Here is an 18382-nt window from a genome sequence, read left to right on the forward strand (position 1 = left end):
CCATTTGAAACAATGTGGTCAGAAAACTAATGCAAACACTGCCACTTTGGTTTTGTTTGTACCTTCCAGGTCACATCTACGTACCTCACTTCCTGACACAAACAAGTTTTTACTGTTGTCAGCAACAAAGCCCCAATATAGCTGCGGAAGAGAAAAACTGCATTGCATTTAGCCTCCTGCAAGCATCATCAACAGTTACCGGAGGAATGTAATTCCAGAAAGCTTTAAAGCTGGTGGTGATGGTAATTATGTATCAGATGCCTGATTCTATTTCTGTTATTATTGTTTTGTCATTTCTGTTCTACCCAAGAGCTGGCTGAACTCGCAGAGAGACGAATCCAGTTTTTCTTCTTGACTTGGTACAAAATTAATCAGACCTGACAGAAAACTCATTGCTCTTGGGGAAAATCAAGTAGGAGCCACGAAATGTCATTTTAGCAGAGCGTGGGTTTTGCGACTGTAGGAAAGGATTTGAAGACGCTCCTTCTGTTCGGTTTCCTATGTAACGAGCAAAGGCTACACGCACGCACAGACGCCACAGCTCCCGGATGCTGTGGCTCCCTTATCTGGGCTCCTGCAGCGCCAGAAGCCCCTTCGGGATGCTGCGAGGGGCTCCCGGTGGGTGGTGGTAGGAACACTGCGGCCGCGGCCACTCCAGCCGCTGCTGCTGTTGTTGCTGCTGCAGTCACGTGGGAGCCCCTTTAAGTTTCCATAGAGAGGCCTCTCCGGTGTCACATGATGGACATGATATAATGAAACAACATTGTGGAGAGGAAAGCATTAGGGGAGCCCACGGCTACGAAAACAAGTGAGTGAGAAGAGGTGGGAGGAAGAGAAACTACGCCACCTCCCCTGCAGCCGAGCCGCACGCAGCAGCCAGCGAGAAGTGGGCGACGCCGGGGGGGGGGGGGGGAGGGGGGGCAGGGAGACGGGGTCCTCAGCCCCGGCCCGGGGACCCCGCCGCCCACCGCGGAGAGAACAACTTTTAGCCGGCAGCCTCGGCCACCGCCGCACCTGTCTCCGGAGCCTCCATCGCTCCTCGTGACGATCAAAGGGAAATTCTAGAAGAATATGCTCTACAAATATACATGCGCATCATTTTCCTCCTCGCGTCTGGCTCTGGAAGGAGGAAAGAGAAAGGGATTCTAGCGGCAGCGTGCGTTCCGCCCCAAGGTAAGTTGTGGAGGGTGGGGAGAGCCGGCCCAGCGGGACTTTGGGGTGGGAATTTTGTTCCCCGTTTAGCCCTCTCGAGGTGAACGGGGCGTCCCCTCGCTCCTGACGAGGCGGACGGGCCGGATGGTCCAGCAGAAACATTTCCACTGTGGACTGTTATTTCCTCTTTCGCACGCCCGGCGGTCCCACCCTCGGACTCCCCGGGGCCCCTGGCCTCCCCCCGGAAGGGGCGGCAGGTCACGGCCGGGATGTTCGGGAGCGGGGCGAGGGAAGGTAGGGGTTGTGGCGTTGGCCGGGAATGCCGAGGCGGTTTCGCCATGTTTGTGTTGCTAAGAGCACTTTTTTCCCCTTTGAGGTGGCTTGATGCCACATGGCTCCTCCGGAGCCGCTGCCGGGTTGAGAGAGAGAGAGCGAGCGAGAGTGTGTGTGTGTGTGTGTGTGTGTGTGTGTGTGTGTGTGTGTGTGTTTTCAATGTCCGCATTCCAGCTAATGTTGCGCAGATAAAATTCAAACTTGAGGTAAACAGAAGAGGAGGAGGAGGAGGAGGGGGGGGAGGGAGGGGGAGACTGTTTCCATTTCGAGATCCCACCTCTTCACTCCGCGGAAACCAACATCCCGAATCTGGAGAGCGCTCGCTGGTTTCTCCCACCTACCCCACCTTTGCTGTCGACTAGAAGTCAGGCGGCGAGGGGGAGGGTACTTATGGAGGACGCGGCGTCTGGGTTCAGAAAGGGAAAAACACCCCTGGCACTCGGGCCTGGGGCTACCTCCTCCTTTTCGCCGGGAGGGATGGAGGCTGTCTTGGGATCGCTCTGGGCCTGGGGGACGGGAGGTCGGCGCTCCCGGGCGGGGCGAGGGGGTGCTTGCCCCACTCCCTCCCTCTTACTTTAGGGGACCGGACGGTCTCGCTCCCACCCCACCCCACCCCAGGCGCAGGTTCCTGCAGGCGGGCTGGGTGGGTCTCCGGGCTTCCAGAGGGCTGGTTGCGTAGCAGGTGTGTGGTGGGCATTTCTATTTTGCAAGTCTTGCATTTGGTGGGACGACGTGGATGGACAGAGCTGCGTCTTAATTTTTTTTTTTTTTTTTTTTTTTTGCAAATTAGGGAGAAAAATCAAGACGTTCCACCCCGCCCCTCCTGTTTTAAATACGGATTCAGCTCGAAGCTAGGCTGAAGGGTGAGTGGGGATGTTTAAGGGTGAGGGTGAGCTTCGTCATGTGGAAAACTAGGCTTTTGACAGCTTGTGGCCACCCCCCCCCCCCCCCCGCCCGGGCGGAGTGCGGGCTCGGTGGTCTGACAGGGGTGACGTCCCGCGGGGTGGGAGCAGGCGCAGGGTCCCGAAGTGCGCCAGGGTCCGCAGCCCTTGTCGCGGGGGAGTGCCTGGCCACGTGAGGGTGGTCTGCGGAAGCGCCGGAGCCGAGAGATGGGCGTGAAGTGCGTAGCACAGTGGTGCCGGGGGCGGACACGAAACAGCCGTGGGCGGTGGAGCGCGGAGGAGCGGAGACTCGCGCGGGCCCGGCCCCGGAGCCGAGGCGACCGTTTTATTCCGAGCGGCGGCCGGAGCCGGGCGCCTTCCCCGCCGGGCCGGCGTCCCGGGCGCGGGTGGGTGCGCACTTCACGGCCCTCTCCCGGGAGACCGTTTCCGGGCGGGGTCCCCGGCCACGAGCGAGGGCTGTAAACAGGGTGGCGCCCTCTGCCCTCCCGCCCCCGGCCTGCCGGGGCGCGCGGCCGGCGGCGCCCGGAGCGGCGGAGGCGCGGCCGCGGCGCCGGCCAGTGGCGGCGGGGGCGCGCCAGCTCCCCGCCGCCCCCGCGCGCCCCCGCGCGCCCCCGCCGCCCTGCCGGCCGGCCTCCTCTGTTTTTGTTTTGATGGAGCCCGCGTGCAGCTGGCGCGTGTCGAGTCACGTGCCAGGGGCGGGAGGGGGCTGGGGCGCGGGAGGCGAGGGCGCGGTGACGCACGCGTCCGGAGGGCCTGCCGCGGGGCTAGGGGCGAGGGGGCGTGTGCCCCAGGCAGATCCCCGTGGTGCGGGGTGTCGAGGCCGCATCTGGTGGGGTTCGTGGGAGTTGATGCTCGGTAAGCCGTTTTCGGACGTGGGTGTGAATCCCACCGCACTTCTAGTTCGTCGTCACCGCATCTAGGCGAGCCTCATCCATCCGGGCGGGGGCCCGGCGTGCGCTGGTTCGGTCCAAGATGGAGCGGACCTTACCGGCGTGTGTATTTTCTGCGGGCACGTAGAGACCTGTATGTCGTGCTTAATCCTGGCTGCAAGTTATAAACAACTTGAGAAAGACTCCTATGCGTGGCCCAATCCCAGACTGATTGACCCCAAATCCAAATAGGGCTTGGACGATAGAGTATTTAGAAAAAAACCTTTCTCGGTGTGTTTGATGCACAGTGAAGGGCGAGAACTTACAGAGGTCGCCCCCGTGATGGCATAGATGTTTGTGAAACGATCTGTAGGGAGGAAATAGTAAAAATAGCTTAAATAGTTAACACGTATTAACACTAGATGGGTCACTGTCTGCACTGTGGCGACGCGGGTATGGATATTTGATGAAACATTGTCGTCCCCATTTTACAGCTGGGAAATTGGAATTCACGAGGAGAGGTAAGAGTTGGTCAGTGATGATACCTGATTAGTACCCGGGGAGGCTGACTCCAGACTTGAAGTTTTAGACCATTGCATATGCTGCATCTGAAATAACACCTTGACCTAAGGGCCATGGATTTGAGTGAATAGGAATACTTACATGTTTGCCCACGATCCCGCGAATGTATGTGCCTATGTTTATATATATTTTTTATCTACGAAGTTTTACTGGTATTGTCGGGGGGGGGGGATAGGGGAGAATCACTTGGTGAATTCGTTAAGGCCTGTAGGCTACTAATATTTACATGAAGTTTATTGTGTAGAGAGAGGGATCCGAGTAATGTGAAGAGAACAGATTCTGTGGAAGTGTTTTGTTTTGTTTTTGTTTTGAGGCTTGAACATAGCGTTTGTGAAGTGAAGAGTCTGGAAGGTGCAGATATTTTCTAAGGATTTACATGAGCAGCCACAATAAGCCCCTTCGGTTCTTACTAATGACTGCTGCCTAGTATTTGTTAGCTGTAAAGCAGACATAGGCATATTACCAAGTTTTAGGGATTGGTTTTCATGTGGCGTGCAGTTTGGGTTAGAAAAGTTTATAGACCCACTGAGGCAAGCCGGACACAAATATGAGTGTCATGGGTCTGGCATGGACATGATCTCTCTCCTTTTCCTGTCATCCCTGTCCTTCTTAAGCCACCAAGAACACTTTTCTCCAGCATTGCCTAACCAGTTGTGGTTCATTTGCACAGCTCTGCACAGGTTGTTCCTCTGCTTCTTGAGGACCTGGTTCCAAATTTCCCCTGGTTTCTGTTCAGAAAACATTTAAATACCCTCCCTGTGTCACCGCTGTGTTCTGTATGTATCTGTGTTGCTGCATGTTTTACAACACAGGGTATTTTTGTTTACATGTTAGACACTCTGACTAAATCCAGCTTGTCAAAGGTGCTAATGGTGATTCTTTGTATATCACTGGGACACAGTAGGCATGTAAGTTTATCGTGTGGGTCTGAATTGAATTTGTGTTGCGTTATACGTGGTGTTCGCCTCTGTCACCCATCCTCATTCTTAAATGTCTTCATCTTCTCTGCTGCTAGCTTATTAGGCTCAAAGCACACATCCTTGAACAGAGAATACGGAATACTATGGACACGTTCTTGTGAAAGGAACAGAACCGAAGGAGCAAAATGTAATCAATTTTCACTTGTTTCCAAATTTCATTCCCAGTTGGCTAACTGGACCGCGTGAATTTTCTTGGTTACTCCTGTAAACTGGGACGGATGCTCAACATCCTCACTTTTCAGCTTGTTTAGGAAAGAAGAAAGGGCACTCTGTTATAGACGGACGTATTTTATGTGCCATAGCAGAGTATAGATGCTTAATCACTTTTCATTACACTGTAGTTTTTAGATTTAGTATTACCGGGGTATTTATAGAGCGGCATTATCCCGTAGAGCTTTCTGAGACCATAGACATGAATTTTACTGATATATTTATAATGACTTCAAGTAATAGCCACTAGCCGCCACTTGAAGAGTTTAAATGTGGCTAGTGTGACATAGGAACGGATTTCTAGTTGATTTCGGCATAAAGAGCCACCACTAGCTAGGGGCAAAGGTATTGGACAGCACAGCTACGGAGGATTCGCTTATGGTTAAGTCTGGTACTCGACAGGTAAACGTTTAGGCTGAAGTTATTCTGCTTTTACAAGAAAAATCTTGATTCATTTCCTAGGGCCTAACACTGTGCTTCTTGTTCATAGATTATAAGGTGTTTACTAGGTGATATTTTCGACCTATATGAGGTCTTCATATTATAGAGCATTTGTCTGTGTGTTCTGGGAACTTTCCACGTAATTCATGTCATCTCCCTTTTTTTAGGAGCAGAGTGGAGTGATTATGAATAGTTGTAATTATGAGTAGTTACAAGTCAAAGGAATTTGAGTCCTTGACCTGTAAACTAAATGAAAGTCCCATAAGCATAATCATTACTTCTCTAAGATGTGTTGTGAAAAGCAGGCACTGTGTTTGTCCTGCTGAACCTTGTATCCCTGGTGCCTCATACAGTGTCTGACACATACCAAGCGTTTATAATTAGTTGTCGAATGGATGAATGTTCAAGTAGGTTAACCCCTCTAATGTGGCTTCAGAAGGTACGTGTATAGAGCTGAACAAGAGGCTGAGTACCAGTAACTACACCGTATTTATGGTTCTTCCAAGGAATGCAGTCTTTCCCAGGACATTATTGTTCACTCAGTGACTTTGATTTCTTCCCTGTAAGGTATGTAGCAGGACTTGTGATCCTTTATTGATAACACGGAAGTAAAGTCACGAGAAGATTGGTGGTCAGGTCATACAGAGAGAGTTGGAAGCGTAAGTCAGATTGAAGTAGTTACTTCTATTGCCTTATGCACTCGTCCCCGATTCTTTTTCAGTGAAATAAACTCATGGCACTGAGCTATGTTAGAAAATTTGGTTTGTAAAGTTGAAGGTAATTATGTATGTTAATAGAGTCTGAAGACAGCTCTGAAAATACATCTAGTATGGCATGACATGGAGAAAAGAGCTTCAACATGAGAAACAGGAACGGAAGCATTTATTTCTTAAATCTCTAAATCTCAGTCTGGTAATCCTAACACCCAAGTTATAAATTTCTCAAAGGGAATATTTAAAAACGTAAATAGAAACAGAAGTTTAGGTTGTGCAGATAACCACTACCAGGCTTTGAAATATTTATGTCGGAAGGTACTATATACATCAAACATCTGTTCAGAACGAGAGCCCCAAGGCCCACAATCGTAGATTTCATTTCATGTGGTGGGTGCTGTATTGGGGAGTTGATGACGGAGCCCGATATGTGGTCTGGTGCTTGTCGAAGGTGGTGCACAGGCTGCTGTCACCGCTGTGCCTCAGACTTCCCTTCCTCGCGGTGTGAGGTGTGGCTGGGTTACAGGCTCGCCCTCAGGCCTAGGACGCAGGCTAGCTTCCTATTTTTCTGCCACTATGTGTTCCGCAAATGAACACCAATTTTATACTAGAGTAAGTAAAATATATTTGAAAATGCAAATCTATCATTTAGAAAAGATCACGTGATACATTCCAAGATAAAACATGAAGTGTATTTTTCGGGGGGGGGGGAGTGGGGAGGGGAGGGCAACTTTCCCTTTAGCGATTTCTGGCCTCTTAATCCATGGCTCTTTACACACATTTGGTGTGCGCTTCTTTGATGTCAGTGGTAGTGGGGGGAAGCCCCAAAACTGTTAACCACGTGTCCCATAAATTTGGGGGCCCTTAAAACCAAAACCAAAACACAACTATAACAAGACAAAGCTAACCTCTCCTGTCAGCAACAAAAGTTAACCCGAGCAATCAATTAAATATAAAGGACTGTGAGATTTGAGTTGTGTAGAGGTCGGTAACATGAAGCGTTTTTTTTTTTTGAAGGCATTAAATGTAAATTATTCTAGATAAAAGAATTTGTATGTGTTTAACCATGTAGCAATAATAAAAGAATTCATATTGCAGTAGGTCAAGATGGATGTATTTGTCTAGAAGATCCTGTGGGACCACTTCGGATTCAGGTGTGTAGTTAAAGAATCATTTCAGGTTTATTGAGAACTGTCCCTAGTGACGTCGGTCACTGACTTGGTATAATAATTGAGGGAAGTTAACTGGTTTCGTTTCTTTCTCCTCACTGGGGTGGGTGGATTGGATCACTGGTTCCCAGACTTAGCGTGCATTACGCTCACCCAGGGCTTGTTAAACCCAGATCGTCGGAGCCCCGGCCCAGAGTTTCTGACTCAGCAGGTCTAGGGTGGGCCTCACGATCTGTAGTTTTTGCAAGTTTCTAGGAGATGCTGCTGCTGGTCGGGACTACATTTTGAGAACCACTGGATCAGATCATCTTTTGTAAAGTTGTATAATCTTGGGCCTGTTTCTTCGTTTTTCAAGTGGCAGGCACCTGTCCTTTGAATTCTGCAGCATCGTGTCCTTTAAAGATTGCTGGATGGCAGCCTGAGTTGTAAAAGTTTAAAATGGATTAATTTAATTTTATGAGAATTCAGGTATTTTGCAAAATCTTTGGATCTGTTCAAATTTAGATTGGGTATTCTCACCCAGTAGTCAAGGTCCCCAGTTAAATTATACTGAAATATTTCCGATGTTATTAAAAGACAACACTGTTCTCGGTTTCTTAAACCTGAATGTTCTATCAAATATAACCAAGCAACTTTTAATAGCTCCAGGATATGATGGAGCACATTACATAATTGGGAGCTCACTAAATAAACTGGTGTTTATGAGACAAAGCTCCTTTCCTAGTTAAAACTCTGTGAGTTTGGGTTCTTGGTAGATGGATAGCATTAACCTGGACATCCTTCCAAGTTAACTGCTTTAGCGGAAGAGTCACGGCTACAGGAAGGAGAGGCTCGTTAGGGGATTAAGAGTAAGTTGTCACGGCATGGCCATTCCCTGTCTTGAGGACTTTGGGGAACAGTGGAGGCTCTGCAGTTTGTAAATGAGGAGCGTTTCGGGCTAAAATCTGGTAGGACGGCTGTGGAGCCGGGAGATGTCATAAAGCGGCCCTTGCAGGTCACGTGTACTGTTCTTACCCAGAGTGTGTGTTTATTTTTGTGGTGGTGGTGGTGGCAGCGGGAAGTAGTGAAGGGGCTTTGGGGAGGGGTTGGTGGCGATTCTAAGGCATTCTGACAGGTTGTGCTCTGGAAATATTCCATATTAAACTAGACTCCCAGGTGCCAAGAGCCAGATGGACTTACAGTCTGAGGTGAGTTGAAGTGAGGATTGACAGTACATTCTAATGTGGGTGAATTTAGGGGAGAAGAAAGGATAGCAAGAATTTTTTTTTTAATTTTTTTTAATGTTTATTTTTTCTTGAGACAGAGACAGAGTGTGAACAGGGGAGGGGTGGAGAGAGAGGGAGACACAGAATCCGAAACAGGCCCCAGGCTCCAAGCTGTCAGCACAGAGCCCGACGCGGGGCTCGAACCCACGAACTGGGAGATCATGACTTGAGCTGAAGTCGGATGCCCAGCCACTGAGCCACTCAGGTGCCCCAGGATAGCAAGAATTTTTAAGGGAAAAATCTTACCTGAGAGCAAGGAAATAAAAAAGAAATGGGTGAGGTGTAGGGGATGGCAGGGTAAAAATGAAAGGTTTTAAGTTTTTTAAATGTTCTAAAACTGTGTGTGTGTCAAGACTAGTTAATAGCACAGGGTTCTTTGTTAGAAAATAACTTAATGAGTTTTCCTTTTAATTTCCAGTGAATGCTTCAGGATACCACCAGATGCTATTATTTGACTTCTCTCACATGCCTTTCCAACGTTATGCCCAAGATCCATACAGTGCTTACTTTTTTAGATTGCTTTATGATCGTTAACTTGTTTAAATCAAATTCCTGGAAGGCACACACAGTGTTTATTATTGGATGTGTTTTACGGATTAGGAAGCAAATCATTTGCACAGGCCACAAATCTGGGCGGAGGCCATGAGATCTCACTGCTTTTCACGTCTGCTGGTGTTAATTTTATCTTGAAATTCTCGGTTTTCTAACTGCTTTTATAAAATGATTGAACCTTAAATCTTAAAGTTGAGTCAGCATCCATATAATTGATTTTAGACTGTATTTCAAGGAAAGGGCCTTAGATTTTGACGTACTGTTTTTTTCTTTGAAAAGGACCACATGTGACTTGCTGCTCGTCATTTCTTGACTCCAACATCTGTGACCTAATCTTCGGAGCTAAATCTGTGACACTGGTTTGAATTCTTTAGACTTGCGGGTTTGAATTCTTTAGACTTGCGAGTTTGAGGCTGGGGTTGGCAGTCTCTGTATGACAGGAGTGCTGGGGATGGCCCTTGGACCAGTTTTCACTCAGCAGTGGGAGGTGGGGTGTGCTGCTGTGTTACCTCCCGCCTTCCCCTTCCTCAGCATCTTTTAAAAGCCTCCTGTGCTTCGGGGAGTTAAGACACTTAACTCTTGTATTTAATCACATTAGCACCGGGCAACATCGTCTTTGCCCTTGTCACATGTCTTCAGTTTCCTCTCTTCCAACTTGTGTCACTTCTTTTCTTAGTTAGGCATCTAGCTTCTCAGGCTGACTTCTGGTCGGCCAAAGCCCCCCATCTGTGGATTTCCTTCATGATCCTGCCTCCACGTGTTTCTCTTCTTCCTTTCCCTGCCAGTTCTCTCCTTGTGCTGTGGCCGATTTTATTTAGTTTGGTGGAAAGGGTATTAAGGTAGAGTAGGGTCAGTAACTATAAGAACGATTAGTGGGTACGTGCCCCTTGGGATGCTCTGCTAAGTGCTTCGTGTTCTTCCCACGGGATCCTAGTTCCCACTTGCTACGGAACCGTGGGGGAGAATGTCCAACTCTGTGGCATAGGCTGTCATCTGGAAAACGGGGGCTTGGTGGAGTGAGGTGTGTCTGGCCCTACAATGTTGTGATTGAGTTTATTCACCCTCGCAGGAATACTTCAGCTTTCTGAAAGATACCTGTTACTCAAGACTGGGGTCTCACTGTAGGGGTGTTGCTGCTCAATCCCAGGAGCAGGATCCAGGACTCCTTATTTCAGACTGCCTGCAGTGTGGCCGGCCTTCTTTTTCCTTCAGAAGCCAGGGAGGAGCCTCAGGGCACCCTTCTCCATTCTTGTGCCATCTACAGTAGAAGACCTGAAAACTGAACCTGAACACTCCACTTTGGAAAGGTTGCTGACCCCGATTTGGAAGATTTTGCCACTTCTCATCTCCATGGTGGTGGCATTCTGCTTCTAAAGACATCTTTTTTTTTATTGATGGTTCATTAGGGGAGTTTCTGGGAACCTGCTTAATTCTTCTGTTAATTCTTGAACAGCTTATTAAAAAAATGCTACCTCACAGGTTTTCTCTTGCAAAATTATACGTGGTCTGTGACCTTGAGTGCCTGTTTCCTATTTCTAGGGGAATTTTTGTTAGTACTGAATCTTTCTGTAATGTTCACAGCTAAGCCAAGCTACTTATCTGTTCATTGTCAAGGCCACTGACAATTGTTTTGCTTTCTGCTTTCGTATTGATGTATCATGCATTCATTGCACGTATTGTCCATTTTCTAAAAATCTATGATTATCTTTTTTGTTTCTTTATGTTTCCAGAGAGATTAATCATTGCTGTGCTAGGAACACTTACTTACTCAGCTTTGTCTTCAGTGTTGTTCATATTCCTTCAGTTTTTCCTACTTTTTTAGTTTTTCAAAATTGTATGGTACCTAATTCTTAGAGGCTCTATTCCAAAGGAATTTGTGAGGGCTCTTTGACTTTTAGGGATTACTGCCCGAGGATACAAGTATTTGGTAGCAACAAGTGAAAAGTATTTTCTTTTAAGTTCTTTTATTTTTTTGAGAGAGCGAGAGTGCATGCACATACATGGGGGAGGGGCACAGAGAGAAGGAGAGAGAGAATCCCAAGTAGGCTTCACACTGTGAGTGCAGAGCCCCTCGCGGGGCACCGTCTCACGACCTTGACATCAGACCTGAGCTGAAATCAAGAGTCGGATGCTCAACTGACTGAGCCCCCCAGGCACCCCAAGTGAAAAGTATTTTTAAATAGAATGCTATTCATAGGCTTTCTTTGGACTTTATCTTTAAAATCTGTGGTCTAGTTGATTATGCCTTTTAGTTGGTTTGTGAACAGTTAACTGTGGTTGCTGTGTTTATAAGCTTCTCCTATTTTCATGACAAAAGGTATAAAAATCCTGTTTTTCTCCCACTCTTAAAGGGTTCAAAATTAAAATTCTTTCTGCTACTAATTTAATTCTTCTGAAAGGGAACATAGGAGTTTGCTCTTTGCCATTTAGATTTGTTACCACCTAACTAGTAGTTTGGAACAAAGACTTTGTAGGCTTAGTGAATCAATATGCTGTTCAGTCCTTTCATATCAGCTACAGAATATTTTTCAGTAGTAGCAGATCATTTGCGATTGTAAACAACAGAAATATCCCAACAACAGATTTGCTTTAAAAAGATTTTTAAAATGTTTATCCAGATAAGAAATGCCTCCCCATAGCTGAAGAACATTTGCTCCTTTGTGTGTGGGGTGGGGATGGGAAAGTGGTGGTGATGGTGGTGTCCTTGCTTATCCTGGGCTCATTCTGTGTCTCATGGTCCCAGCCCCTTAACCCCAGGAAGGGCCCAGCAGTTTTAGACGACATTGGCAGTGGGACCCCGAGAGGGACTGGAAACACCCTCCTCCTTACTGCGTTTCGTTCTTGTTTTTGCAGGGTACTCGTTGTTTGAAAGCACTGAAATGTAATTGTATAAATATACATATTGCTTGCTTATATCTTTTTGGACCATTGTGCTCTTTTGGAGTTAAGGGATCTAAACTCTGGGAAGATTACTAATTAGGAACAGGTCAGGTCCTGGATATTCCTGGTAAAATCCAGTGTATTTTGGATTGCAGCACTTTTCTGTGTTACTTTTCATGCATTGGAATCCTCCAAATCCTGGACCTGGAGTCTAGGAGCAGGCCCTAGTTAAGTGTGTCCTCTCTGAGCAACTTTTGTGTCCAAAAGTAAACCAAAGAAAACAAACAAACAATGCTTACAGATGTCTGGGATCCGTCTGAAAGTGTTGTGTGATGTTGGCACACCATGGCCTTGGGATACTGACAAGCCATTTTCGGCCATTCCTCTCTTTCTTGTTTATTCTTTTTTTCTTCCTGTGTTCTATACTGTCTTCACTTCTTTCCCTTCCCCCCCCCCCCCCTTTGGGTTCTTTTCTGTTTCTTCTGTTCTTCCTTTCTCCTTTCCCTTTGCCATTCCTGGTATGGATAGCCTAGTGACACCCTGAAGTTACTGTAGGCATTTTTTTTTAACCTAATGGCAGCCCAGAGCTAAATACAAGTTTTCCTCTACGATTCTGTGCTGATGCAAACGATCTCTGAAGAGTTTCGTATGTATATATAGCATATTCTGTGTTGAATGGAAACTATTATGTGAGATATATTTCATATGGATGTTCAGATTTTGTGCTCAAGGGCATTCCGCCAAAATTTAGGTAATAGTAATCATACAGATAATGAACTTCAGGATTCTTTCTATTTATGAAATTGTTGGTAAACGGAGATGTTGTCTGAGTTAACGTAATGATTTTAAATTGCTTAAGCTTGGGGTAGTTTGGTGGCTCAGTTGGTTAAGTGTCCGACTTTGGCTCAGGTCATGATCTCGTGGTTCGTGAGTTCGAGCCCCACGTCAGGCTCTGTACTGACAGCTTGGAGCCTGTAGCCTGCTTCAGATTCTGTATCTCGCTCTCACTCTGCTCCTCCGCCACTCATGCTCTGTCTCTCAAAAAGCAAATAGACGTTAAAAAGAATTTTTTTTTTTAATTGCTTAAGCTGTAACAAAGTTTGGTGAAAATATGTGACAGTCGAATGGGTTGTAAATACGCGATGATTACTTATGCCATTCTCAAGGGATCAGAGTATATTCTAGTTCCAGTGGCTTCACAGCTGATTGAATGCCTCTTCTTATTTTATAAATAAGGCAGCTTACTTAATTTTACACGGCTGGTTAGTGGCATAGATGACCACAGTTAGGTTTTCCACTTCACTCTATCCACCCTGCTTTTTTGGACAGGAAGTTTAATTTATGAAATTTCGAGGTAAAATGGGCAGAGAAGCCTGAGAAGAATGTACACATTCTAAACCTAGCTTGGCTTGAATTTATTAGTTATGAGGTGTTGGATGAGGTGATTAACTTCTCTGGATCCCAGGTTTTGGACGGATGTACTTGAAGCTCCCCTCCAGGACAGTGACTTGTACTCAGGTGAGAAAAATGAAAGAGACACAGGTTTTCTTGTTGTGCATTTCCGCGATTTCAGTGTGTGTCTTATTTCAAGTAGATACTGTCCCCCCCCACCCCGCCCTGCTTTTTTAGGTAGGTATCACTCGTGTATTTTCTTGTTAGTGAATCAGCTTTTCTAAGGATATCGTGGTTGCCCGTGTATTCAGGTGTCTCCAGCTTCATCTTGGTTAACTGAAGTAAAAACATTTAGAGGCAGGTCTCTCCTAGTTTCAAATTGGTGGAAGGGTACCATATGGGATATTCCATAGGTGGATAACTAAGAGGGGCTTTATTCAAATTGTTTGTAGTTTCTTACGGTGTTAGAAAGTAATGTCATGTAAATAAGATATAAGAGAATTTGGCTCTTCTGGTTTCTAGAGTTGCTTTATTTGGGATTGTGGAACAGGTTTTTCCATTCTTAGTAGGATAACCTGGCATTGTTTGTGTCACAGAGAAGGCAGTTGTGACAATCTGGAAGGATAGGAAAGATGAGAGGAGTTGAAAGCCTTGGAGAGAAAGATGAGGAGGCTGGAGTGTGACAGTGAACTCTGATCCCCTTCCCTCATTGCTTAGAAGCAGTTACCATGCTCTGCTTTGCCTAAAGAAACCCCTTGTTTCAGTTAAACACTTTGGAACGCCTCTCCTGTGCATCACATCGAGCTGGGTGCGAGGGGAATTACAAAAGAATTATCCTTGAAGACTTCTTCCTCTAGACGTTTACCCTCCAGCTGGGTCTCTGATGCATAGGCCGTGAAAGTGGGTGAACGTCTAAGTGCCCCAAGAGTGGTGGAGGCAGGAGAGAGAAAAGAGTGCAGCGGTAGGGAAAGACCCTGGGGAGCCATGCAGTTGCAGCAGCCTGAAGCCCTGGTAGTTAAGGACCCCTAGAGAACTCGTTTGCATATTCTTTTGCCCGAGAGTGCAGGGATGCTGTCGGGCTAGGTTAGGACCCAGGGTTGGGTGTTGGGAAATGACCGTTGCGTGTTTTCAAGTGGCAAATGAGGAGACCCTGTGAAAGTACCAGAGCCTTTTTACCCCATCTTTTTATTTTGAAAGCTTGAAACCTTTAGCAAAACAGTCCCGTAAGCACACATATATCCTTGTAGATGAAACGGTCGTTAACATTTTGCCGTGCTTTCCCTCATGCTCACTGTATGTGTGTGTTTTGAATCAAATGTGGTAAGTAAATTTATAATGTTTTGCCTCACCACTTGAATATAAGTTTTAGATACCATGACATTTCACCTCTAAATACCTGCTAAAGGGGACCTTCTAATAATAACTAATAACCGCACTACAACGATCACACCTAAGAAGTTTGGCATTGATATAATAACATGGTCAAATATATACAAAATATTTTAATTTGGGAGTGGAATGTGTATTTATTTTTGTTTTTAAAATCAGGAAGACTTATCTGGCATAGTGTGTGTTGAATGAACTGGTGGGACAAGACACAAACTGGTTTGTACGTATTTAAAAAGTCACATATAGTCATAAAAATAGAAAGAGGTTCACTATTTTCTTGAATATATTCATGATCTATTCATGATACAATCTTAAGTAAGAACAAGACATGGGAGAGTGTCAAAAAGAGAATTTATAGGGGCTCCCGAGTGGCTCAGTCGGTTAAGTGTCTGACTCTTGATTTTAGGTCGATATATGTAATTTACATTGCATATATATATATGCTGCCTTTGATGGTAAAAGAGAAGTGTGTTTAAAAAGCTGCTAAGAGAAAATGAGTGTTTAGGAATAATGTCTTTTTTCTTTAAAGGCAGATTCTTGGGTTTTATTGCTGATTGTATGAAGGTTAACAACCTTTTTGAGAGTATAGCAGAAATCTGTTTTATTGGTAAATTTTTTCCATTTGATAGCAATTTGATTATTTCATGTGATGATTTTTATAGAACCGTATAGTGAATTTGTGTGATGCTTATCTTTAAAAAATAACTTTTTTGCAATATTTTGAAATACATTGCATGAAAGGTTAAAATTAATTTTGGAGTTAACTCAGCCACAGTTTATTTTCTGTTGTTGTATGATTAACAAAGTTATTGATTGGTACTTAGTGCCTTTTTCTTTTGAAGGGCAGTGTTTATTAATTAGTGAGTGTTGATTTGCTCCCAGTGTCCATTAGGCATCCTGTGGTTAATAAAGACAGATAGCCGGCTCTTGATAGATGCTTCTGGAAAGTTAACTTGTCAACAGTGGTAGTTAAATTCCTGTCAGGGAGGGAAGCCCCTGATTGCTGGGACAAGCCTTCAAGAGGAAAGGAGCTCCAGGCTGCTTAATCAGGCACCTAGGGTGTGACTTTGCAGATGAAGAAATCTGATTTTGCTAGTTCATTCAGAGTTGATGGGGAATGTGAGACTGAATGAAGCCTGCCAAGCAAGCTTACAGGAGACTGACCTTCCATGTGTTAATTTGCAGTGGGAGATGTACTATGGCCAGCTGTAAATTTGTTGAAAGGATGACATTTGGATCATAACTTTACTTGGTGAACATAGAAATAAGATGGGGGGGCAAATTAGATATTTTCAATTGCTATTTCCATCAAGTCATTAGAATTTGATAGAGGACTTTTCATTTATTTGTTACCCCAGGGGCTATTCTGCTTAGAAACTGGGGCCTGGGGTACCTGGGTGGCTCAGTTGGTTCAGTGTCTGGCTTTTGATTTTGGCTCAGATCATGATTCCAGGGTTGTGGGATCGAGCCCTGTGTTGGGCTCCATACTTGCTTAAGATATGCGCTGCCCCCCCCTCCCCCCGCCAAGCTTCAGAGTCTGGGTGGCTCAGACTCTGGATATTGGCTCACAATGTCTCAGTCCTGGGATGGAGCTCCGCTGTTGCTTGGGATTCTCTCTCCCTCTCTCTTCCTCTCCCCCGGCTTGGGTGCACACTTGTGCACTCTTGTTCTCTCTCTCTCTCTCTCAAAAATAAATAACCTTTAAAAAAAAAAAGATTCTCTCTCTCTCTCCCTCTGCCAATCTCACATGCGCGTGTGCACGCGCTTGCTTGCTCGCTCTCTCTAAAATCAACAACAACAACAAACCCAAAACAAAACTGGGGCCTAAAAGTAGAGCCTCTTTAGTATAGTGTGGTGCTAGATAAGAACAGGATGAATTCTTTTCCAGTTCCCTTTGTAATCAGTTACCAAAGGCCCCATAGCTTTATTTATGCAGGGTACATTATAATACAGAAGGGAGACATAATAATAATAATAGTGAGTGTTTAGCATGTGTTGGGCATTTTACTAAAATATTTTTCTTCTGTAATTCCATTAATCCCATAATAGCCCTAGGAAATAGGCACTATTATCATTCCCACTTCATAGACGAGAAAATCAAAGTTTAGGAAAGCTTGGGGCTTAGAGCCCAAGTTCCAAGCCGGGTGGCCTGACTCTGGAGACGCTTATGATCTTAGCTTATGATAGAATTTCTTTTGCACATTTCAACTTCTTTCCAGTTGTGTTTTCCTTAGGATATAGCGTGGTCATTTTGAGACCCCTTATCTCCCAAGTGAACACGTAGGAAATGTAGTTAATGTTAAAATATTTAAGCACTAACTCTTAGGGTAGTTTTTTTTTTAAGATGCTGATTTTAATCTATGATAATTCTGAATAGTTTTCATTTGGAGGATGGACCATTAAAAATTTAAAACGTTGCAAAAACCCCCAAACATAATGCAAAGAACAGCTATTTTTAGTTCACCTATTAACATTTGGTGCCTATTTTCTTGCTCTCTGTATTTATGTCTATATGTGTGTGTTACATGTATATATTTTTTTCTGAGTCATTTGGGATGTTACATATTGCATGACCCTTTATCTCTATTTCAGTGGGCATTTCCTAAGAACAGAGATTTTTGGTTATATACAGTTACTACCTCATACATTTATGTTGTTAAAATAGTTTCATCTAATCTGCTATACATATTGTGATTTTATCAGTTATCCTAATGAGGTCCTTTTTAAAATATATTTTCTTAAAGTTTATTTATTTTGAGAGAGAGAAAATGGAGGAGGGGCAGAGAGAGAGGCAGAGAGAGATAATCCCAAACAGGCTTCACGCTGACAGCTCCAGGCGTCAACTCATGAATTGTGAGATCATGACCTGAGCCCAAGTCGGACGTGCAACCGACTGAGCCACCCAGGTGCCCCCTAGTAAGGTCCTTTGTAACATTTTTTCCCCCTGTGGTAGGAGATCCTGTCTAGGGTTATATGTCGTATTTAGTTGTCGTATCTGTTTATATCCTTTAATTTGGAATATTTCTACAATTTTTTTGTCTTTTTTTAGATTGACATTTTTGAAGAAGATAATCATGCCTGTCCTTTTTTTTTGTTTGTTTTTAATAATAGAAATTTTTTCATTGTGTGTTTGTCTGATGTTTCCTCATCTTTAGAATCAGATTATGGGCCAGAACTTACCTGTTCCCCTTCTTAATAAGTTTATTCTTTTTAAAAATCAGGAAATTAACACTCATGTAATAATATTATCTAAGTACAGACCTTACCAGATCATACGTTACATCTACTCTTATTTTATCTGGAACGGTTTCCCTGTCTGACTTTCATGGCAATGACATTTTTGGAGAGTATTAGCCAATTATTTCTAGAATGTTCTTCAATTTTGGTTTGTTTGAAGTTTCCTCTTGGTTAGAGTCAGGTTTTGCACTTTTGGCAGAAACGCTGCACAAGGGACATTGTGTTTTTCTCAGTGCGTCATACTTGGAGTCACATGATGTCTGTCCCACTGCTGGTGATACTCATTTTGCTTATTTGGTTAAGGTTCGGTCTGTTA

This window comes from Acinonyx jubatus, chromosome A2, assembly GCF_027475565.1.
Source record: "Acinonyx jubatus isolate Ajub_Pintada_27869175 chromosome A2, VMU_Ajub_asm_v1.0, whole genome shotgun sequence".
NCBI lineage: Eukaryota > Metazoa > Chordata > Mammalia > Carnivora > Felidae > Acinonyx > Acinonyx jubatus.